Source organism: Camellia sinensis, chromosome 2 (assembly GCF_055761805.1).
Source record: "Camellia sinensis isolate YWXY chromosome 2, ASM5576180v1, whole genome shotgun sequence".
Taxonomy (NCBI): domain Eukaryota; kingdom Viridiplantae; phylum Streptophyta; class Magnoliopsida; order Ericales; family Theaceae; genus Camellia; species Camellia sinensis.
Genome location: NC_138962.1, coordinates 83,287,069 through 83,309,907, shown reverse-complemented (window position 1 = coordinate 83,309,907; position 22,839 = coordinate 83,287,069). Strand labels below are relative to the sequence as shown.

General features: G+C 34.5%; 1 pseudogene; it reads left to right on the top strand.

Annotated features, from left to right (window-relative positions):
- Positions 1-203: 203 nt before the first annotated feature.
- On the top strand, positions 204-21,981 carry LOC114302649 (putative linoleate 9S-lipoxygenase 5; annotated as a pseudogene).
- Positions 21,982-22,839: the final 858 nt, after the last annotated feature.

Below are 22,839 nucleotides of genomic sequence, written 5' to 3'. Positions count from 1 at the left end.
GAAAGAATCAGATTCATCTAAGAAGTATAATCATAATTGTATATATAATAAAAGTGACAAAACGCGTGCATCAACCATGTTTAAAAATATGAGAAATATTTTTAAATTATTTAGCCCATATTTGCATTTAAGAAAAATAGTGATTAGGAAGTTTCATGGTTTGTAAATACCAACCCATTCTCTTCATTCATTGATTCATTCGTAAAAACAGCAACAATATATAGCTTTTTGTTTTGTGAGTTACAAAAATATTCTTTGCTTGTCACTTTTTTGGTATTTTCTTTTCTATTTTCTCGAGAAAAAAAGAGAGATGCACATGGATGTGGAGGGGATCAAAGGCAAGGTTGGGAATGATAAGAAGATCAAAGGGATAGTTGTGTTGACGAAGAAGAATGTTTTGGATTTCAATGACTTCAATCCTTCCACTCTTGATAATGTTCATGAGTTCGTTTGACAAAAAGTCTCTTTGCAGGTCATTAGTGCAATCAATGCGAACCCTACTGTTGGGTTTTGATTCTGATCAATTATTTTATGTTCACAGGATCAAATCACATAATCAAATACAACTTCTTTTATATAGAGTTAGGACTTACACGTTTAGATTTCATTTGGGAAGTCAAGTTTGGGATTTTTTTTTTGGCTATTTTAGACATAAAAAACAAAATAAATTTTTTGGCTCAATAAGACAAAATATCACATCTAACCCATAATCATTACATTTTTTCTTTCACAAAAAAATTAAAAAAATTAAAAATTCTTTCCAAACGAGACTTTAAAACCCCAAACAAAATAGCCAAAAAGCTAACACACTTCCCAAACGAACCCTTAATGGTTACATCTCATACGAAAAAATTGTATCCAATTATGTAATAAAATTGTGTGCACTTAGAATTATTCTATAAATTTCAAAAAAAATGTTCAATTTTAAAATACGTGGATTGGATTTATGTTAGGCATGGCTCACATCATACAATTCAAATTCTAGATAGTTCTCTTGAGATATTCTGAGTAGATAGCATTTCGTGTTTTTTTTTTTTTTTTTTTTTTTTTTTTAAGAATATTGAAGCTTACACATTTTCGTGGCTATTGGGAGGGACGAAAATATTTTCCATGACATCAATTATTCCACACAACAAAAAATTAAGATTTTGGGAACTAAAATTTAGAGAAAAAATTATTTTTTAGAGACCAAATATTTTTATTGCCAAAAATATTGTTATTATGTTTTTAGCAACAAAAATTGGACATTAGTGATGAATTATTATTTATTTGGGACCAAATTTTTTGTCTCAAAAAATAAACTATTTTGAGACCAAATTATTTTGTCCCTAAAAATCTATTTATTAGTGACATTTTCAAAATTTTGTCGCTAAAAACTTTATTTTTTACTTTTCAGGATAACCTTTTAGTGACTATCATCACGATGATAGAAATTGGTCCTTAAATATTTTTTGCAACAAAATTTTCACTTTTAAAGACCAAAACATTTGATTTCTAAAACTCTTATTTGTTGTAATACTACTTGAAAAATCCATTTGGCTCAACTATAAAATCTATTATTAATTTTTTGATTGTAGGAATTCAAATAATAGAACTATCAAGACCAAACCTTTTCTAGGTTGGGGTTTTTTTTATCAAAAATGTTTGAGGGAAATTTGTTGGCTCGAATTGGCTTGAAACCCAAAACGACGTCGTTTTGGGTTTCATTTTTTTTTTCTTCTTCTTTCTCTTGCATTCGAATGCAGAGAGAGAGAGAGAGAGAGAGAAAAGAGAGAGAAGGAGATCTGTGTAGGAAGATTGATGAAGAAAAGAAGAGGGAGGAGGAGGAAGACATGGAAGATCTGTGTGTGTATACACAGATCTGTGTATACACACACAGCAGACGGTGGGTCTCTCGCCTCTACTCTCTCTACTTTTTTTTTTCTTTCTTTCTTTTCTAGTGGATTTGGATTGATGATTTGTTGATGAACAGATTTGTGGATCTGGATTCGACAATTTTAATTAATTTATTTATTTTATTTTATTTTATTTTTTTTGCGATTGCTGTTGTTGATGAATGTATGCTGTTGTAGTTGATTCAGATTCGAAAAAAAAAAAAATGTGTTGTTGATGTCTCGACTTTCCCCTCTGTGTTCATCTTCAAAGAGAGAAAAAGAAAAAAGAAAAAAAGAGGGTGATCATCTGAAATCAGTGGATTGATCATCTGGATTTGGGTTTGATTTTGGATTTTGGATTTTTGATTTTGGTTTGATCTCTCTCTCTGTGGTGTTGCTGGGTTTGTTTATGTTTTGGGTTTCAAATTTTGATTTTGCTGCTAGGTTTCTTTCTCTTCTCTTTTCTTCTTCTTCTTCTTCTTCTTCTTCTGGTTCTGCTCTTCTTCTTCTTCTCTTGTTCTTCTTCTTCTGGTTCTGCTCTTCTTCTTCTTCTTCCTGCAGCGAGAAAGAACAAAAAAAAAAAATTTAAACCCAAAATGACGTCGTTTTGGGTTTTGAGCCAATTCAAGCATGAATAATTCGGGCTCTGTAACGGGACTGTTTTTTTATAGTACAAGTTCTCATCTTTTTGTTTTATATTCTCACATTCCAGCCAAAAAAAAAAAACTGGCATCTTGTAATGCACTTTTTGATTTAAGTCCCAGAGTATGTGGCCATGTTGTTTTTGTAAAATTTTGAGAACTTTTCAAACTAATGAGATGGATACTTTTATATATATTGATTGTTATTGGATAATATCGTATTATATATCGATAAATATATATTAATATTAAAATTCTTATATTCTGACGTTTCAATTTATATTTAAAACATCACGAGACAAGGAAAATATTGGTATAAGATTTCAACTTTCGGTGTGGGGCTACAATTGCATTGAATATTATCGACAAATTTTGAATTTTGAATACTTTTTAAAATAAATATTTTTTTGGGGTATGTAGAATTGTTGATGCTGGTATGATGCTCTCAACGATAGGTCAATGACCAAACCTTCCTGTCAAAAAAGGAACTAAATCACCATTATTATTTGGCTCTAGAAAGAAACCATTATTGTATTTTGCCATTTCCTTTTCTTGTATAGATCATCTGTTACTTGTAAAATAAATAAAAATAAAAAAATAAAAAAAGTGTTCATATTAACTGTTATCTTGATTACCATTAATGCTATATGAACATAATAATAGGAAAAATTCAAATTAAATAAATCAAGGGCAAATTACAGTGGTAGTCCCTATAGTTTACCTGTTTTATCATTTTGGTCTCTGTTGTTTTAATTTGATCAATTTTACCCTTGAACTTTACGGATTGTATCATATTAGTTTAATAAATAACGACGGTTAAGTTTGATGGACGGAAAATCAAATGGTGTGCCAATTTGGTCCTTTTAGTATACAGGATGTGTCAATTTGATCCTTGTTATTTTGACTTTCCTATAAACTATAGAGAGCAAATTAACACATCCTATGAATTACATGGATCCAATTGACACATTATTTGTTTTTTCGTCCATCAAATTTAACCGCCGTTATTAATTAGACTAATATGACACAATTCATAAAATTCAAGGACAAAATTGATCAAATTAAAACAATATAGACTAAAACGATAAAACAGATAAATTACAGGAATCATTTACCTAATTTACCCATAAATCAATGAATCAAACATAACTCTCATTAATGCATGAATCCCATCCTATTTGACAGAATTTTTGTAATTAAATAATAAATGGTGATGACAGAATGGAGCAAACCTTACCTAACCACTATTGTATAGTAAAATTTTCACCTATTATGAAATAGATAACAAAATAAGTTAAAACATGTTAATATATTGGTGAGTTTTTTTTTTTTTTTTTATATTCATTTCTTATTTATTATTGCGTTCTTTTTCTTTTCTTTTTTTTTTTTTTGGTCTGGTTTGTTTTTAACCTGAAAATGACTACTTAATACTACTTTTTATGCACAATTTTTTAAAGTATGGGTGATATAAGCAAAGAGGTAAACAGAGCAGTCATTGCTAAAAAGTCTAAATCACTAGTCTTTTATTCACTGATTAACAAAGCAGCACCGTAAAACCTTAGTTTGGGAACATGTTTTTTTTGGAATTTTTTAATTTTTTGACTAAAATGTGATATAAAAAAATTAGTATATTTGGGATGATTTTTTGACTTTTTATGAAAATATGTGTAAAAAGTAGAGAGAAAATGGAATATTTGACTTTTTTGTATGAGTTATTGGCTTTTTAATTTTTTTTAGTGACTTTTTAGCTTTTTAGCTAAAATAGCGACTTGCCAAACGAGGAGTGATTTATAGCTAATTACTAATCTAGGTGTTTCCCATTCTAATTCAACATTTTTATTGACATAAAAAGCAGGGTAAAATCATGGAGACTTACTCGGTCGAATTAATTTTTTTTATTAAAAAGATCATTGATTTCTTGTTTGTAATGTTCCATTAATTTTTTATCCATTTGAATTGGTCGAGCTTTGGTAGGGATTTGTTGTTCATTGAAATTTTTTTTGTATGGCAGATCAACCATATGTTGTTTACAGTGCCAGAAGGCATGAGGTAGTTTAGAACATAAATTATTCTCAAATAAAGATTGGATTTTTTGAATAATAGATTGAACATGAGATTGTTATAATTTTTGGTCAACAACTTTGTAAGAAATTTCTTTTCGGAGTAAACAAATTTGTTTTTTTATTTATAAATAAGATTTGTTTTAAGCGTATTGATTTCATATTCCTGTGGAGGAAATAGGAATTTGAAAATTATGTCATGATTAATAAGGGTAGTGGAAATACCTTCATTTGTGACAGTAAAAGGTGCAATCATGGTTAAAAGAGGAGTTCCTAAGATAATTAATTGAGACATTTTTAACTAATAAGAATTCAGTATTAAGACATATACCTTGGTTGCAATTTGTGCATGAGATATTTTATAATTAATTTCTATTGAGTCACCATTAGCAGTACTGGGAGATTGATTAGTTTTCTCGAAATATTTGAAAGGTACAAGACTTTCTTAGATACAATTGAAATGTGATGCTATTGAGTAAATTGACAGAATCATTAATAACAAGTGATTTTTTGTCAGGTTGTTTATTGGATGTGATTCTTGTAGATGCAGTTCATAAGGTAATGTTGTATCAGCCAGGAAATCATCTGTATTGGTGGGATTCTCTTCTAGGGTTAAAACTCTAGATTAGAGATTTTAGATATCAATCTTAAGAGTACAAATTTCATTTTGTAAATCTTGAATTGTGGGTGTATTTAAGGGATTAGGAACTTTATTGACTCGATCAAGGACATCTTTGAAATCATATGTATCATATTTTAATTCTTGTGTGGTATGATTTGTTGGAGCATTTCTTTGTTTTGAATTGGAGTATTTAAACATGGCTTGTTTTTTTTTCTCAGGATCATCAATGCTATCAATAAATTCAAGAATCATTTTTTCTTGGGCAGTGAGAACATTAATGCTAAGACCATTCATTTCTAAAATAGCTTTATAATAATCAGTGGTTGATTGGCTATGGCACGCATGAGAGGATTCAGGATGATCTTCTAGTTCTTCATCAGAGGAGGTAATAATATCATTGTCTATTTCGTTTAATTGGAAATCACCATCAGATGGATTATCGGAAGAGTTTTTAGATTCTTATTGAGGTTCTTTGTCTAGGAGGAGGATAGATTCTAATTGGTTTTTAAGTTCATTAGAAATATCTAATTCATGAATTTTCTTTTTAGTAAGACACTTATTGGCATAATGGCCAGGTTTACCACATTTCCAGCAAGTGGCAGGTTTTTTTTGAGGAACTGGGTTTAGACATAGAAGTGGATGTATTTTTATTATTGGAAAATTTTCTCTTTTTATGATAAGGTTTCTTTTTGTAATTAGAAAATTTATTGTATTTCTTGGATGTGTACTTTCTAGATTTGCGAGTAGGAATTTTTCGAGAGGAAGATCTGGTGACGGGAGGAAGGATGGAATTGGTAACAAAATTGACCAAGTTCTGTACGTCTAGTGGTTTGCTCTTTTTTCAATTGATTTTTGAGTTTAATATCATTGCATAAGGAAAGCCCTTCAGCATAAATTTCATATATGAGTTCGCCAAAGGTATATTGGTTAATTATATGAAATTTGACCATTATGTTTAACACAGATGTGGGTTTTAACCTTTTCTACAAAAAGTGTTGGAAGACCGGCAATAAACGTTATTTCCAAAATTTTTGGTTTGAATTTTTATAATTAAATAATAAATGGTGATGATAGAATGGAGCAAACCTTACCTAACAATTATTGTATAATAAAATTTTCACCTATTCTGAAATAAATAACAAAATAAGTTAAAACATGTTAATATATTGGTGAGTTTTTTTTTTTTTTAATTCATTTCTTATTTATTAATACGTTCTTATTTTTTTATGTTTTTATTTTTGTCTTGTTTGTTTTTAACCTGAAAATGACTACTTAATACTAATTTTTTATGCACAATTTTAAAGTATGGATGATATAAGCACAGAGGTAAACAGAGCAGTCATTGCTAAAAAGTCTAAACCACTAGTCTTTTATTCACTGATTAACAAAGCAGTCACATTGAAAAATAATTACAGTGATTCGAATGGTTGACATTATAAGGCTCGTTGAGAAAATTATTTATGTATAAAATTAAAGTTAATTGAATATCGATAGTCATATGATCAAATTATTTTTATTTTAAAAAAATGTAAAATCATGTGGCTACTAATATGATTCAATCATATAATTATTAATATATAATTATTTTTTATATAGTCTTGGTTTGGGATATAAGTTGGTTTTTTGGCTTAAGTCTCATTTGGAATGAATTTTTTAGTTTTTTTAATTTTTATAAGAGAAAAAATAAAATGATTATGATTTGAATGTGACATTTTGTCTTATTAATTTTTTAACTTATTTTGTCTTTTTATGATTAAAATAATAATAAAAAAAAAAAAAAACTTATGCCAAACATTGTCATAAATAATTTTCTCAACGGATCCTACAAGAGAATGGTTTAAATAGTTGAGGTGAGTTTGAGGTGGAGCCATTTAGGGGCACAACACCCCTGTTCTGCCTGATCTCTACCACCATTCATGAAATGTGAACTTAATTTTAAATCTGACCATCCAGGCAATAATCTGCATTGTCATTGACCTTTTTTTTCTTTTTTTTTTTAATCACCATTGTTTTTAAATGGTGATGATACAGAGAAGCAAACACAACCTACCTTTAATTTGAATATAATTTTCACCTAGGCTGAAAATAACACATAAGCTAAAGAGGTTAATGTTGGATATACCTCCTTATTAGAGTATAAGACCAATTGATTTATTAAAAGAGTTTAGTTTGGTTTGATTTTGTTTATAATATATTTTCAATATATTATACCTAATTTTTGGAGACTCAATAGATATTTAATATTCAATTTGATAGCAGTTAAGTTTTGATAAAAAGCCCTAAATTCGACAATATATGTATATATATATATATATATATTGATTATCTTCGTTTTTCCTGGAGTATAGCAGCGGCCACAGATTGATATTTTTTCAGTGGATTTTGTAGTTGAAGCACAAGCTTGCTGACTGATTGATTGTTGGTTGCATATTCAAGTGCACTGTTTTTTGTGTGTAATCAAGTTGTTGCTTATTCGGCTGCTTTGGTGGAGTTAATTTGGGTCTATTATTTTGGGTCTTCTACAACTTTGTTTTGAAGACTTTTGTTCATCTATTTGGTGAGGTCTTTTCTCTTAATTATTTGTAATTATTTGGAATTCACCTAAGGGTGATTTACCGTTTGAAAACTCCTTAGTTGATAGCGGAATTGGATTTCGATCCCATGAACGTACCTCAAAACCACGTAAAAATTCTTGTATCGTTGTTAATTTAATTTTTCAGAATTAATTTTTATTCCATTGATTTACTTGTAGGGAATTATATATTTTCTCTAACAGGTAAAATGGTGAGTGTTTCTTTCTATTCATTTGTTTATTTATTAATTTATTTTTATGTTATTTATTAATTTACCTTGCCAGTTTTTAATATGAAAATGACTACATAGATAAGGAAAGCGTTAAACATAACAATAGTCATTTCCTAAGAGTCTAAACCAAATCTTCGTACACTGTTTAACAATCGTATCACACAATGTTTTAAAAACCGGACCGGTGAACGAACCGGAAAAGACATCGGGTGGACGGGTCACCGGTTCAATCGGTGGGTTGAACCGGAATCGAACTGTGACGTAATAAATATATTAAAATTATATTTAAATAAAAATATAAGTAATAAAATTATAAATTAAAAATATTAAAAATATTAAATTATCTTAAATATTTGTCCTAATATTTTTTTTACTGAAAAATATAATAATATATTTTAAAATATTATTAATTTCAATTTTGGAAGATGAAATCAAATATTTAATATTCCCTCCATATGATTTTAATTCAAATAATTTGATTGAAAGGAAAGCAAAAATTTTGGAGGGATATCAAAATTTCAATATTCCCTCCAATACATTTGATTGAATCCCACATGGATTTCTTGAGTTTTTTTGAAAGAGTTTTTTTCTTATAAATAGGTGAAGACTTTCACAATAATTTCATCAAACTCTTAATGGGATTCCTCACAAGAGGAGACCCTTGAAAAAGAGTTTCAAATTAAAATTTTCTTATATTCTTATATTTTATATATATATATATATATATATAAAATAAGAAAGAAAGAAAGAAAATAAAAAAAACAAACAAAGAAGTTAAAAAAAAAAACCGGTCCGGTTCGATCAACCCATGACCGGGTCGACCGGTTCACCGGTTTTCAATAAATAGGCCGGTTTTTACAATTGGCCGGTTTAAGGGGGTTGACCGGACCGGAACCCCATCCGGTTCAACCGGTCGAACCGGCCGGTCCGGTTCGGTTTTTAAAACCATGGTATCACATACACATTTCATAGCAAATGTTTGCAAACCCATATTGGGGGTGTTTGTTTCAGCTTTTCAAAGTTAACTTATGTCTTTTAGTTTTGAAAAAGTTATTTTGGACTGTTTAGTTAAACTTATTTGAAACAGCTTCTGATTTTAACAGGTTATTTTAATTCAAAAAAGCTGATTCTGAGAAGCTGCCCACCTCTTGTTTCTGATTATCAGTTTCTACTGTGGACATGTTAATTTATAGTTATACTCATAAATTTTTTTATTTTTTATTTTTTAAAAAATAGAAAAAGACCCAAATGGACTATAAATTATTATTGTTTTTTTTTTTATGAGAAATGTAGACAAACAAAAAATAAAAATTAATTGAAAAAGGTATTTCACAGCTTATTTAACAAACACTACTCAGCAACTTAAATTTATAATCTAACAGTTACACCAAACAGATTAACAATTTCTGATTAAAGTCATAATGTATAATCTGTTAAGTTATAATCTATAAGCTGTTTTAACAACTACACCAAACGAAGCCATTGTATTGTATTAATTAACCTAAACTTAGGCACAAGCTTACTAGCAAGAATTGAATAATAAAGAATGTTCCTTGTTTGAAGATAATGAGATATCACTATCACACGGTTAAATCATGTGGTTGTAACCGATGAAACAAAAAAAACAAACACAATTTCTGATACAGAGGAACACGTGAATTACCAGTTGACTGACACTATCTCTATTAAGCAAAATAAAAAACATCAATGTCAGAAAAAAGCCAACGAAGCCATACAAGCTCCTGAGTAGTGTCAGCAAGAGCACAATACTCAGCCTCGGTACTAGAACGAGCAACAAGGGTTTGCTTCTTGCTACGCCAGGAAATGAGAGAGTTGCCCAAGAAAAAGCAGAACCCAGTAGTGGAACGACGATCAGTAGGATCCCCTACCCAATTGGCATCAGAAAATGCATGTAGCTGTAGAGAAGAGTGAGGGGAGTAGTAAAGACCATGAAATAGAGTTCCTTTGAGATAGTGTAAAATTTGAACAAGAGCAACATAGTATGGAGAGCGAGGAGCAGCCATAAATTGACTGACAATGTGAACACCATAAGCAATATCTGAACGAGTAACTGTGAGATAGACAAGACTGCCAACTAGCTGACGATATAAAATGGCATCAGACAATAGGGGACCGTCAAGGGGTGTAAGACGAGTTTGAGGATCAACTGGAGTAGTGACAGTTTTGCAATCGGTAAGGCTAGCACGAGCCAAGAGATCAAAAGTATACTTGGCCTGGATAAGAAAATAGCCAGAGGAATCTTGAGAAGTTTCCAAGCCAAAGAAGTAGCTAAGCGAACCCAAATCTTTCATCTCAAACTGGCGATTCAGAAACTATTTGACACTATAAATATTCACTGTGTTATCTCCAGTGATAATCATATCATCCACATAGAGAAGAAGGAGAATAGTAACACGCTCCGTCTTACGTATAAACAAGGCAGAATCATGGGCACTAGATGAAAAACCAAAGTCACGAATGGTAGAGATGAACTTGAAAAACCAGGCACGCAGAGCTTGTTTTAACTCATACAAAGCACGACCGAGTCTGCAAACTTTGTTTGATGGAACAGAAGAATTGGGAGGGGGTTGCATATAAACTTCCTCAGTGAGATCACCATTGAGAAATGTATTCTTGACATCCATCTGATAAAGACTCTAGTGGCGAGCAGCAGCAACGACAAGTAAGCTGCGAACTGAAGTAAGACGGGCAACAGGAGAAAATGTTTTCTCATAGTCAATCCCTTATTCTTGAGTAAATCCCTAGGCGACAAAGCGAGCTTTGTAATGCTCAATGGAATCATCAGAATAAGTTTTGATCTTGTAAACCCATTTGCAACTAACAGTACGCTTTCCAAGAGGAAGATCAACCATATCCCCGGTATAAGTTTGATCAAAAGCCTGCAGCTCATCAGTCATAGCTTGTTGCCAAAGAGGGTTAGAAGAAGCTTCTCGATAAGAAGTAGGTTCATGAGAGCAAAAGGCAGTGGAACCAACAATATAATCACAGAGAAGAACAGAAGGTTGCCTTACCCATGTAAAATGACGCTCAGGTGGAGAAGGAACCTCAATGGGAAATGGAGATAGAGGAACCTCCACCGGAGCTGGAGAAGGCATAAGCAGACACTAGATCCTCAGTATGGACGATAGATGTAGGTGGCTGTGGAAGCATGGGGCTATAATTCGCATCAAAGTCATCAGAAAATAAGTCTATAGAAATATCAGTAAAGACCGGTGAGTGGGTGAGCTGTGGTAAGTGAAACTTGGAAAAAGTAAAGAATATTTTGTGTTCCCAGAAGACCACATGACGGGAAATACGAAGACGTTTGGAGATAGGATTCCAACAACGATACCCTTTATGTTCTATACCATACCCTAGAAAACAACAAAGATGAGAAGGAGGTTCTAGTTTAATGTGTTCATGAGGCTGAAGTAGAACAAAATAAGCAAAACCAAAAACTTTAAGAGTGGTATAATCAGGAGGAGAACCATACGAGCGCTCGTAAGGAGAAGTGTTAGCTATTACAGGTGTAGGGACACGATTGATGGTGTGGATGGCAGTGAGGGCAACTTTTCCCCAAAAATTTTCAGGACAAGAAGAAGAGATGAGAAAAGCCCGAGTAGTGTCTAAAATATGACAGTGTTTTTTTTCGGCTCGTCCATTTTGTTGGGAGGTGCTTGCACAAGATCGATGAAATAGGGTACCATGAGCCCCAAAAAAATAAAGAAAATCAGAATCCAAGTACTTCTTAGCATTATTAGAACGAAAAAGCTTAATAGTACGAGACAACTTAGTGCGGACCATAGTAGAGAAATCATAGTAAATCTGTTTAAGTTCATAGTAAATCATCAACAAAAATCACAAAATATCTGGACCCCCTATGGTCAGTGTGGGGGAAGGTCCCCAAATATTTAAATGCACAAGATCAAAAGGAGCAGTAGAAATAGAATTACTTTTATTAAAAGATAAGGCAAGTTGTTTAGCAATTTGAAAAGATAGACAATCGATATCTTCAAGATGAACACGACCTAACTGACCACTAGAAACTAAAATTTTCAAACGACTAAAAGAGACATGTCCTAAGCGATAATGCCAAAGATGAAAAGAAGACAGAGTAGCTGCAGCAATAGATGATTTGTGTGGACTGCGAAGATGGATAAGCTCGAACAAACGTCCATGCTTAAGGCCTATCACAAGGATCTGTCTCGTCTGAGGGTCCTGCACCAAACAACCATTAGCAAAAAAAGTAATAGTTAGACCAAGTTCACATAACTGACTAATAGAGATAAGGTTCAATTGAAGAGCAAGAATATGGTAAACATCAAAAAGAGACACAGTGGAAGTAAAGATTTGGCCAATATAACTAACAGGCATATGAGAACCATCAGTAGTGTGTATAGTGGGAGCAAAAGATGATGATGATAAAGAAGAAAATAGAGTGGTGTCAGAAGTCATGTGATTACAGCATGCGGAATCAAAATACCATGAAGAGTTACCTGAGGTTACTAAAAGAGCAGTAGAGGGAGGAGTAGAAGATTTGGCGAGCACCTGGTGGATAATTGTAACAACCCCAGCCTATGATTAACGTTAATCCATGATTTATTATGCCTAATAAGCTCTTAAGACCATATTTTAAATTAATTGCATATATGTTGCATAAATTGTGATTCTATCTGTTCATCATAGACACATCTGTTTGAATTTCTATTTTGTTTTATAAATCGAAGGCCTTATCGGCATCCGATCATGAAATTGGCTTGATATATGTGTTATTTGGAATTTTTAGAACCTTATGGTAGGTTTAATTAAAATTCGATTTGGAACGATTAAAGTAGATTAAATTAGTGCCCACTTATTTTAACCTCAATTAATTGCACTTTAACCAAGCCTATATTAGGCATCAATTGAGCCCCCCACTCACCTCTTTTCTTTCATTTCAATACATTTTGAGCCTATTCAAGTAAGAAAACGTGAGAAAGGGAGAGTAGGGAGAAATTGAGCTCAAACAAAGGATTTGCTAAGAATTGTTGACATTTTAAGAGGATTTAAGAGTTTCAACTTCAACCTTTGTGAATTCAAGTCTCTAGGTATGGAATCAAACTCTTAGTTGTGTAATTGGGTTAGATCTTGGAAGACTTCTAGTGAATTAAATGAATTCATAAGGGATTTGGGTTAGAAATAAAGAGTGTTAAACCATACCATGCATACATGCATATTTTCCCACATTTTGAGTTGAATTTCCAAGAATTCCCTCATGCATGTCTTGAATTCACCTTAAATTTGTGAAATCATCACGTTTCATGATGTTTTGTAGCATTTGATCATGTTTTGAGAAATTTGAGTTTAAGGGAATTCATGTATGTTATGTTCATGAACATTCATAAAGTTTAAGTTGAATTTTTGAACAATTGAAACGCTTTTGGGCCTTGATTTCATGAAATGATCTTCAAAACATGATGTTTTGTGCGTTTCTAAATGTTTTCCGGAATTTTGGCCCAAGAGGATGAGTTTTGAGGTGTTGAGTTCATGTTTTGTAACTTGGAGACAAATCTGGAAATTCCAGAATTTGCACCTATGCTCGAGCGCAGGAATTCACGCTCGAGCGACCACTCTAAGTGCATGCACTTCCGCTCGAGCGATCTGAAGCACACTCGAGCATGAAATGCGAGCTCTCAGAAGTTTTTGGTGTTTGCAGCACGCTCGAGCGACAAAAGTCACGCTCGAACGGGGATAGAGCGTCCGTCGAGTGTGAAAAACAAACAATCAGCACTTTTGCCAAAGTTTACAGACCGCTCGAGCGAAGGAAGTTACGCTTGAGCAGATCATCACATTTTGCATTTCCGCTCAAGCGAGGAAAGCCATACTCGAGCGTGGACCCTGTTTTCAGCAAGTTTTGAAAAATATTTTCAAGTGCATTGTTGCATGCTCATTCCATCCTAGGCATTCCTTGGCCATGATTAAGACACTATAATGAGGATAAAGGTTAAAAACACACTTAGGACAAGAAAATGTGTTATGTGCAATTCGAGCATGTGTTTCAATGTATGTCTCTGTCATGTTATGTAGGTCACGCGCCGTGAGTTAAGTGAATTACCTACTCTAAAGTTTACTTGGAGTCATCTGTTAACTGTGAGTAATAACTCTGTAAAGTTATGTTTAATTACAAGTATTTTCTGACTGATATGACGCGATCTGTTTTCTGAAATACTATTTTATGAATTATGAATGAATGACCATTTTTCTGAAATATATTTGTGACATCCTTAGTTCATGTGGCCCTTGTCCAGGGGTAACAATATTGTGGCCAATATGCACGTGGCCCTCGCCTAGGGGTGACAGTACTGTGGCTTATATTCACGTGGCCCTTGCCTGGGGGTAACAATATCGAGGCCTATATTCACGTAGCCCTCACCTGGGGGTAACAATACCATGGCTACTTGCGCGCAAGATATGGACCTTTATGGTTGTCGGTACCGACTATGTATATATATATGTGTGTGTGTGTGTGTTTCAGGATCAAGTTAATATGATAGCTAATGGATGTACTACGTATGATCTTATACGAAATCCGAATATGAATATGAATGCGAATATAAGTGTGAATATGAACGTAATTCTGATTTGAAATCTGAATATGCATAAGAATCTGTTTTCAATATAAGCTTTGATTTTTTTAACTCTGTGATAGACATCATTCATTAAAACCCTTTACCTTGTTATTATTCACTGGGCTTCTGCTCACTATTTATTTGTATGTATGTAGGTGAGCAGGCGTGTGACTAGGCCTAAGTTGCTGCCTGGCAAGTTTTGGTGTCAGCCAGCCATTATGCTTCCCGTGGAGGTTCCCTTTTGAGATCTGCTCAAATTTTTTTGTCCTTGGGACTTTTGTACCTTCTAAATGCTTATGTTTGATCTGAACAAGTTTGAAAGTTTTGTATAAGTGGCTTGGGTGATGTAAGACTAATGTATCTCTGACGCCACATCTGTATATATATATATATAAGTTTGTTTTGAAAATTTCCTATCCCATGTATGTCTGCACAGCTCTATGGACTATGTATGTTTAGTATATTTGCTTCTGCAGCCCCTGTTTATATAATATTTTGTTCAGAGGCATTTGGTAACCCCAGGGTTTACTGGCCGGTTACGATGCTAAACTTATGAGGGCGGGTTTGGGTCGTGACAATAATGGACTCGATATCATCCATAGAGAATGAAGGAGCAGAAAAACCCTCAGAGGCAACAACAGCAGAGTGAGAACCGTGACTAGATTTGGACTGATACTTAGAACGAGAAGCCCCTTTTTTAGATGAAGTAGTGGAGGGAGCTCGAGGACAATTGCTTTGGAGATGGTCTGGAGCAGTCTTGTGACAAGTCAAGCATTCGCGAACCTGGCAGTGAACAAGAGAATGATTGGCTGGCAGGCCTCGGTTGCGACAATAGTTGCATATGATTGGCTATGAAGATGAGGAACTCTAAGAAGATGGCGTAGTAAGAACAGAATACATGTTTTGAGATTTGAGAATCCCGAAACGAGTCTCCTCTGATAGGAGCTCAGTAATGGCTTTCTCTAAAGTAGGCAAGGGAAAACAATGGAGCAAAGAAGCACGCACGAGCTCAAAAATACTATAAAGAGCCATAAGAAACTGTAATAGTTGCTAATTATTCCAATAAGTAATAAATAGTTGTGCATCCTTAGAATGGGCCTACGAAGGTTCAGAAAGAGTGAGCTGGTTCCAAACAGACGACATCTGGGATAAGAAGTCATTAAGAGACTAACCGAGTGCCTGGCGCATATGATGAAGAATCTGCAACAGTTGATATTGATGAGCTTGTCCAGTGGTCTGATAACGTTCCTTCAAGAAATCCCAAATTGCTTTAGCAAGAGAGGCAATGGAATCATCATCCTGAAAGCGTTCAAACTGAAGGTTGATGGAAGGAACTGAGGTAGTCCGGAACCATGTAATAATTTGATAATTCTTACTTTTCCATTCGTTAAGACGCTCATCGAATAAAAAGTCAGGCTCATCCTCATTCTGGTTGGGTTTAGGAAGAGCACCAGTACTGATCTGCCAAAGTTGTTTCCCTTTGATGAAGCTAGAGAGAGCTTGGGCCCAACTAACATAATTGGACCCATCAAGTATAACGAAAACAGATTGGATATTCTCAGTACGATCCATAATTGCCAAAACAGAGGTCACCAACAGATTCAGAAGGCTAAAATGCCTTAGGAACAGGCAAGGCTGATGTCAGCACTGTGGCTGTGATGACGTTAGCAGCTAGGCAGTGGCTGAGTAGGGCTGACGTCAACGGCTGAATAGGGCTAACGTCAGTGGCTGAGGAAGAAGGCAAACGGCTGAGCAAGCCGGGCGGAAACCAGAGCAACGGCGTGCGGCTAAGAGAAACTTGGTGGAAGCCAATAGTGAATCAGCTGAAGCGGAAGCCAATGGGCGAGCCGAGGTCAAATCGACTAAGGCGGAAGGCGAGGGGCTGAAGTTGGCTAAGATGACGCGTGCGGGAGCGTGGTGAGAGTGGAGCTGATGTCAACCAACGCATCGTTCTTTGGGAAGCGCGTGTGCATGTACACTCCAATAGAGGTGAGTGTGGTGGCGTTGGCTTCATTTTGAGGAGACGAAGAGGTTGGTATAGTCCAAACGTTGAAACAGGGATAGACTAGATACACAGAAACCAACAGGGAACAAAAGCAATCTGCTAGAAAAAAAACATGAGGAAGAAGGAAAGGAGGCTAGAAGAGGACCCTAGGCTCTGATACCATGCTATGAAAGTAGACAGAGAAGAGAAAAGAGAAACTGTATATTGAATGAATAATGAAATACAAGAAGCCTGTATTTATAGGCTGAGAAGAAACCTAGATAAGTATAGAAAAGGAGATGAGATATATCTATAATACAGATAGATAATTATAATAATATATATCTAACATCCTTTCTTTGCTTTTCTCATTTTATCCCTCCTTTGTTTTCAGTTAGTAAACTGTAGTGCTAAATTTGAATATGGTATTTTTTTCAGATAAAGGCTTGAGAGGGAAACTTGGAAAACCAGCATATTTGGGAGATTACCAAGATCACCCCAGTAACCGCAGGCAATTCAGCATATGATATAATATTCGATTGGGATGAAGAGATAGGAGTTCCAGGGGCATTCATAATAAAAAAAAAACTTCAACCAAGGTGAATTCTATCTTATCCGTTTGTTTTCAGAGATAGAATGGAGGGGATTGTTAGTGAGGAGATTAATAGTGAGGGAATTGATAGTGAGAAATTGATAAATTATTTTTATATAAAATAATAAAACAAATAAAAAAATATTAAAATTAAACATTAATATTTTAAAAAAAATTCTCAATATATAAAAAATAAAAAAATTTCTAATCGTCTCACTATTTTTCTAATACCATCTCTACCTCATCACTATGAATCCCCCTTCCAAGGGTATTAGTAATACCAAGGTATTAATAATCCCAAAGTCATCTTTCAAAACAAACAAGGTATTAGTAATACCAAGGTATTAGTAGTCCAAATCCTCTTCCTATAACCCCAAACAAACGGGGCCTTAACTCTCTTATCATGTCCCTGGACATAATCGTGTTCACTCTGTGTGCAACTCCTGGGTTCACTCGGCTGCTTTTTCTTCACCAATCAAGTAATATTAATTTTTATTAATTAATTTGATATTTTTGTGAAGTTGAATGCTGAAATAATTCGCCAACGTTTTTTTTTTTTTTTTTTTTTGGTAGACATATCTTCCAAATGAAACTCCATCAACCCTCATTGAGTACAGAAAGCAAGAACTAGTGAATTTGAGAGGAGATGGAAAAGGAAAGCTTGAGGAATGGGATAGAGTTTATGATCATGCTTACTACAATGACTTGGGAGATCCCGATAAAGGCTCTAAATATGTCCGCCCAGTTCTTGGTGGATCATCAAACTACCCTTATCCCCACAGGGAAAGAACAAGCCGCCCACCAACCAAGACAGGTTACTCAGTCGTGCTCATTTTATATCACTTACTTGTGACAAAAGGATCTTTAAAATAATTTAGCATCGGTACTAAAAAAATAGTAGTTTCAATCATTTTAATATAACTTCTTTTTCTTTTTTTTTCTTTTTTTTTTGGCTATTTTGATGACAGATCCAAAATCGGAATGTACCACTTCTAATGAGCTTGAATATTTATGTTCCAAGAGATGAACAGTTTGGTCACTCGAAGATGTCCGATTTTAGCGTATAAGTAAAAATTCGTAGTTCAATTTCTTGTTCCGGAGTTTGAGGCACTATTTGATAAAACACCTAATGAGTTTTATTCTTTCCAAGATATACTCAAAATCTTCGAAAGAGGAATCAAGCTACCAAAGGGACCTTTACTTGACAAGATTAAGAAAAACATCCCCTTGGAAATTATCAAAGAAATCTTGATGACCGATGGCGAGGGGTACTTCAAATTCCTAATGCCACAAGTCATAAGCAGTACTACATAGCTCACAAACTAAATCACATTTTTTTTGGCTTTATATATATAAGAAGAATAAAAAGTTAATTGCCACTTTACGATGCACTACTCTCTTTTATCAACTTGGAATATTTTTATAATTTATTTATAATTATAACATTTTCATGGTGTTTGGAGCAGAGGACAAGACCGCATTGAGGATAGATGAAGAATTTGCAAGAGAAATGTTGGCTGGACTAGACCCTGTCATCATCCGTCATCTCCAAGTAAGACACCCATCGTTTTATTTTTGTGTGAAAACAATTTCGAAACAATTTTTTAGTGTTTTTTGAAAGTGGGTTGTTTTCAATAGAACTTTTCAGAATAATTTTCAAAAAAAGTTCACTAAGCACATCGTTTGTTTTTTTTTCTAGAAAATGAAGACATGCTTTTGGCTTTCAATTACAATATTCACTAATCTTTTTTACTTGCAGGAGTTCCCTTCAAGAAGCACACTAGATCCTAAACTCTATAACAATCAAAATAGTTCAATGACTAAAGATCACACAAAGAACAACCTAGTTGGGTTCACAATAAAAGAGGTATGTAACATTCTTAAATATCAAATGGTACACCATGTCAATGACAGCCAAATGATCATTATATTGTAAATCATAATAATTTCAATCAATTTTTGTATAGGCAATTGAAAAAAACCCGACTCTTCATATTAGATCATCATGACACTTTGATGTCATACGTAAGGCGTATTAATACAACATCATGAAGATTTACGCCACTAGAACTCTCCTCTTTCTGCAAAAAGACGGGACTTTAAAGCCTCTAGCAATCGAGTCAAGCTTGCCACACCCAAAGGGAGATCAATTTGGAGCCATAAGCAAAGTGTACACCCCATCTGAACAGGATATTGAAGGCTTCTCTTTGGCAATTGGCTAAAGCATATGTTGCAATCAATGACTCCGAATACCATCAACTCATTAGTCACTGGTACAACTTTTGTCAAACATAAACTTAAGAAAAATGATACATAAGCCCATTTTCTAAATCTATTTTCTAGACCCAGTGTTGTGTCAATAAGATGATTGGTTGATGATTAAAGAATAAATGAGAAAAAGATTTGACTTAAATATTTTAATAGAGTGACACATCATTAGGTCTGGAAAGTGGATCTAATTTTTTTGGCCTGAATAACAACACTCAAAACTTAATATAACAAGTTAGTGTCCCTATTTGGTGTAGCTTCTGATAATCAAAAAGCAAGCAGGAGTCAAAAGTTCATTCTAGATTATCAACTTTTTTCTACTTATTAAGTTATTTCTACTTCATATGTTGTAAGTAGAAGATACACAAAACATTTTAGTACAAACTCTTTAAAATAAAATAAAAAAGTTATAAGCTTCTCATATATACAATTCGGATACTACCTTCAAATTATTCATTCGGATACCTCTAACTTTATAGAAGGTTGAATACCCACGCAGTGATTGAGTCATTCGTGATTGTGACATATAGCTAGTTGAGCATGCTTCACCCGATACACAAGCTTTTGCATCCCCATTTCAGCGACACAATGAATATAAATGCATTTGCTAGGCAAATCCTGATTAATGCCGATGGAATTCATCAGAAAACAATTTTTTCTGGGAAAGTATGCTGAGAGGGGAGTTTTGGCCGTGCAAAAGGGCCGAGCTATTTATCTGATGGGCCAAGCCCGACCCACCGCCTTACGATTGGTTAGGCTAGACTAAAGTGGACTGGGTCTGCCTAGCAATATCAACCGAGCTCTACTACCTCAATCAGAGTATCCTACCTCGTGAATCGTGTCAATCTTACCGAGCTATGGTAAGCCAAGCAAAGCTGGGCCAAGGTAGGGAACTAGGGTGAGTTCGACTGACTTGGCCGAGATGCAGTTGACCAGTTGGGCATTTTGGATCTAGGCCGATTGGTGTAAGCCGTTGGAAGTGAACGGCCTAATACCGGATTATGGGCAGTTCGGCAAAAACTACCACGTGGCCCAATGGAAGGGCAATGCAAGGAACTCACTGTTCATGTGCGTCAATACCGTTTGGCTGTTTAGTACTATTGTTGTGCACACACGTGAAGGACGAACAAAGGACAGTACATCCGCGTGCCCAGGAGAGAACGAGTAAGGGAGATCGCACAGAACGTATATAAGCCTTGCAGCGCCTCCATACAATAGGTCTACGACTTTCCTTAGACTGTGCAATCTTCTCTTTTGTCCCCTCCTGTCTCCCTCCCCTCTCTCTCTCTCTCTCTCTCTCTCTCTCTCTCTCTCTCAGTGCTAACATGACCGTTGGAGGGATTTTCCGGCAACACACCAGCCGGGTAGCTTACTGTCGCTGTGTTTCCGGTTCAACGACATAGTTCAGAGAAGTATGAAGCTTGGATGAGAGGAGTACGGAAGCGTCAAGTATTTTCTCCCTGTACATATGCCATGGAAATGTCAGTTGTAGTCTAAAGAACTGGGTTTTTCTGAGCAGGCACTTCGTGCCAATCTCATCAAGAGGTAAAACCATTATTTTCTCACCACAGTAAAATTTTATGTTTACTTCTCAACATAGTTAGTAGTTAAAAATCTTGTAGGGAATTAAAAAAAAAAAAAAATTCGAATTTGAACTTAGTTGTTCTTTTTTTTTTTATCTAGAGGAATGACGATGAAAGACAGCAATGCTCCATATGGCCTCTGTTTACTGATTGAAGACTACCCTTATGCGGTGGATGGACTTAAAATTTAGTCAGCAATCGAAACTTGGGTTCAAGACTACTGTGATTTTTACTACAAGAACGATGAAATGGTTAAGCAAGACATGGAAATTCAATTCTGGTGGAAGGACTTAGAGAGAAAGGGCATGGTGACAAGCAACACGAGCTATGGTGGCCTAAAATGCAGACTTGGAGAGAGCTAATTGACACATGCGCAATTGTCATTTGGGTTGCTTCTGTCCTCCACGCCGCAGTCTATTTTGGGCAGTACCCTTATGCAGGGTACCTCCCAAACCGTCCAACCATTAGTCGTCGGTTGATGCCTAAACCGGGTAATCCTGAGTACAAAGAGCTCGTTTCGAGCCCCAAAAAGGCTTTCTTGAAAACAATCACAGCCCAATTGCAAACACTTCTTGGGATTTCTTTGATTGAGATTTTGTTGAGGCATTCGGCAGATGAGGTCTATCTCGGGCAGAGAGACAGTGCTAAGTGGACAACCAACAAAAAGCCGTCGGCGGCATTTGGGAGATTTGGTAAGAAATCGACAGAGATTGAAGAAATGATCATTAAAATGAACAATGATGAGAAATTGAAGAATAGGGTTGGGCCTGTTAAGGTTCCATATACTCTGTTGTTTCCTACAAGTGAAGTTGGACTGACGGGAAAGGGAATTCCTAATAGTGTTTCAATCTAGAGATTTTATTTATTTGTATTCTGATATTGGGTTTTCATAGAAGCATGTGGTAATTAATAAATTCTTTAAAATTGTAAGTTTTGATACATAAATAAATAAATACCCAAATCTATCGGCCTTCTTGTGAAATGTTACAAAAGTTAGAGGAACCATTCCTCAACGCATTGTGAGTGTGAGAAAAATGGTTTTTGTAAACATGCTTTTCGTCATCTTTGAGCCAAAATTAAGGTGGATCTCAAATTTTATTTATTTATTTATTTATTTATTATTTATTTTTTTTAGATTTGATTGATCTCATAAGTTTGTTGAGCCATGTTATAATGTCTTTATTTTCGCGTTTAGATGAATAACAAATTTTTATTTGATCAAAATCATTAAGACCATCTCCAACGGTTCATTAAACCCAGCATCAAATTTAAAATTTGGTAAAAAAGTTACTGTTTGATGCTCCAACGGTTGCACCAAATCGATATCAGAATGAGATTTCACCAAACATCTCATCAAACTGAGAGCAGGCGAAGCATTTCATCAAATCATTGTTACTGACCGTTGGGGTGATACCAACCGGTCGACCAGCCGGTTGACCGGGCGGTCAACCAGTAAAAGATTCAAACAGTTCAAAAAAAAGTTCAAACAGTTCAAAAAAAAAATTTCCCTAACCGGTCCCGGTCGTCCCGGAAAAAGTTCAGAAAGTTCAACAAAAACAGTTCAAACAATTCAAAAAAAAAAAAAATTTCACTCACCGGTCGACCACCCGGTTGTCCCGGGATAGATTTGGTGAAAGGTGAACCGTTGGAGCATCTGTTACCAGATTTGGTAAAATGAGTCCTTTTTGACTCAGATTTGATGAAAAATCTGATTCACTGTTGGAGATGCTCTAAGAGTAAATAAAAAATTAACCCCAAAAATCACCCATTAAACTTTGGTTGAAGAATGGTAATTGCAATAA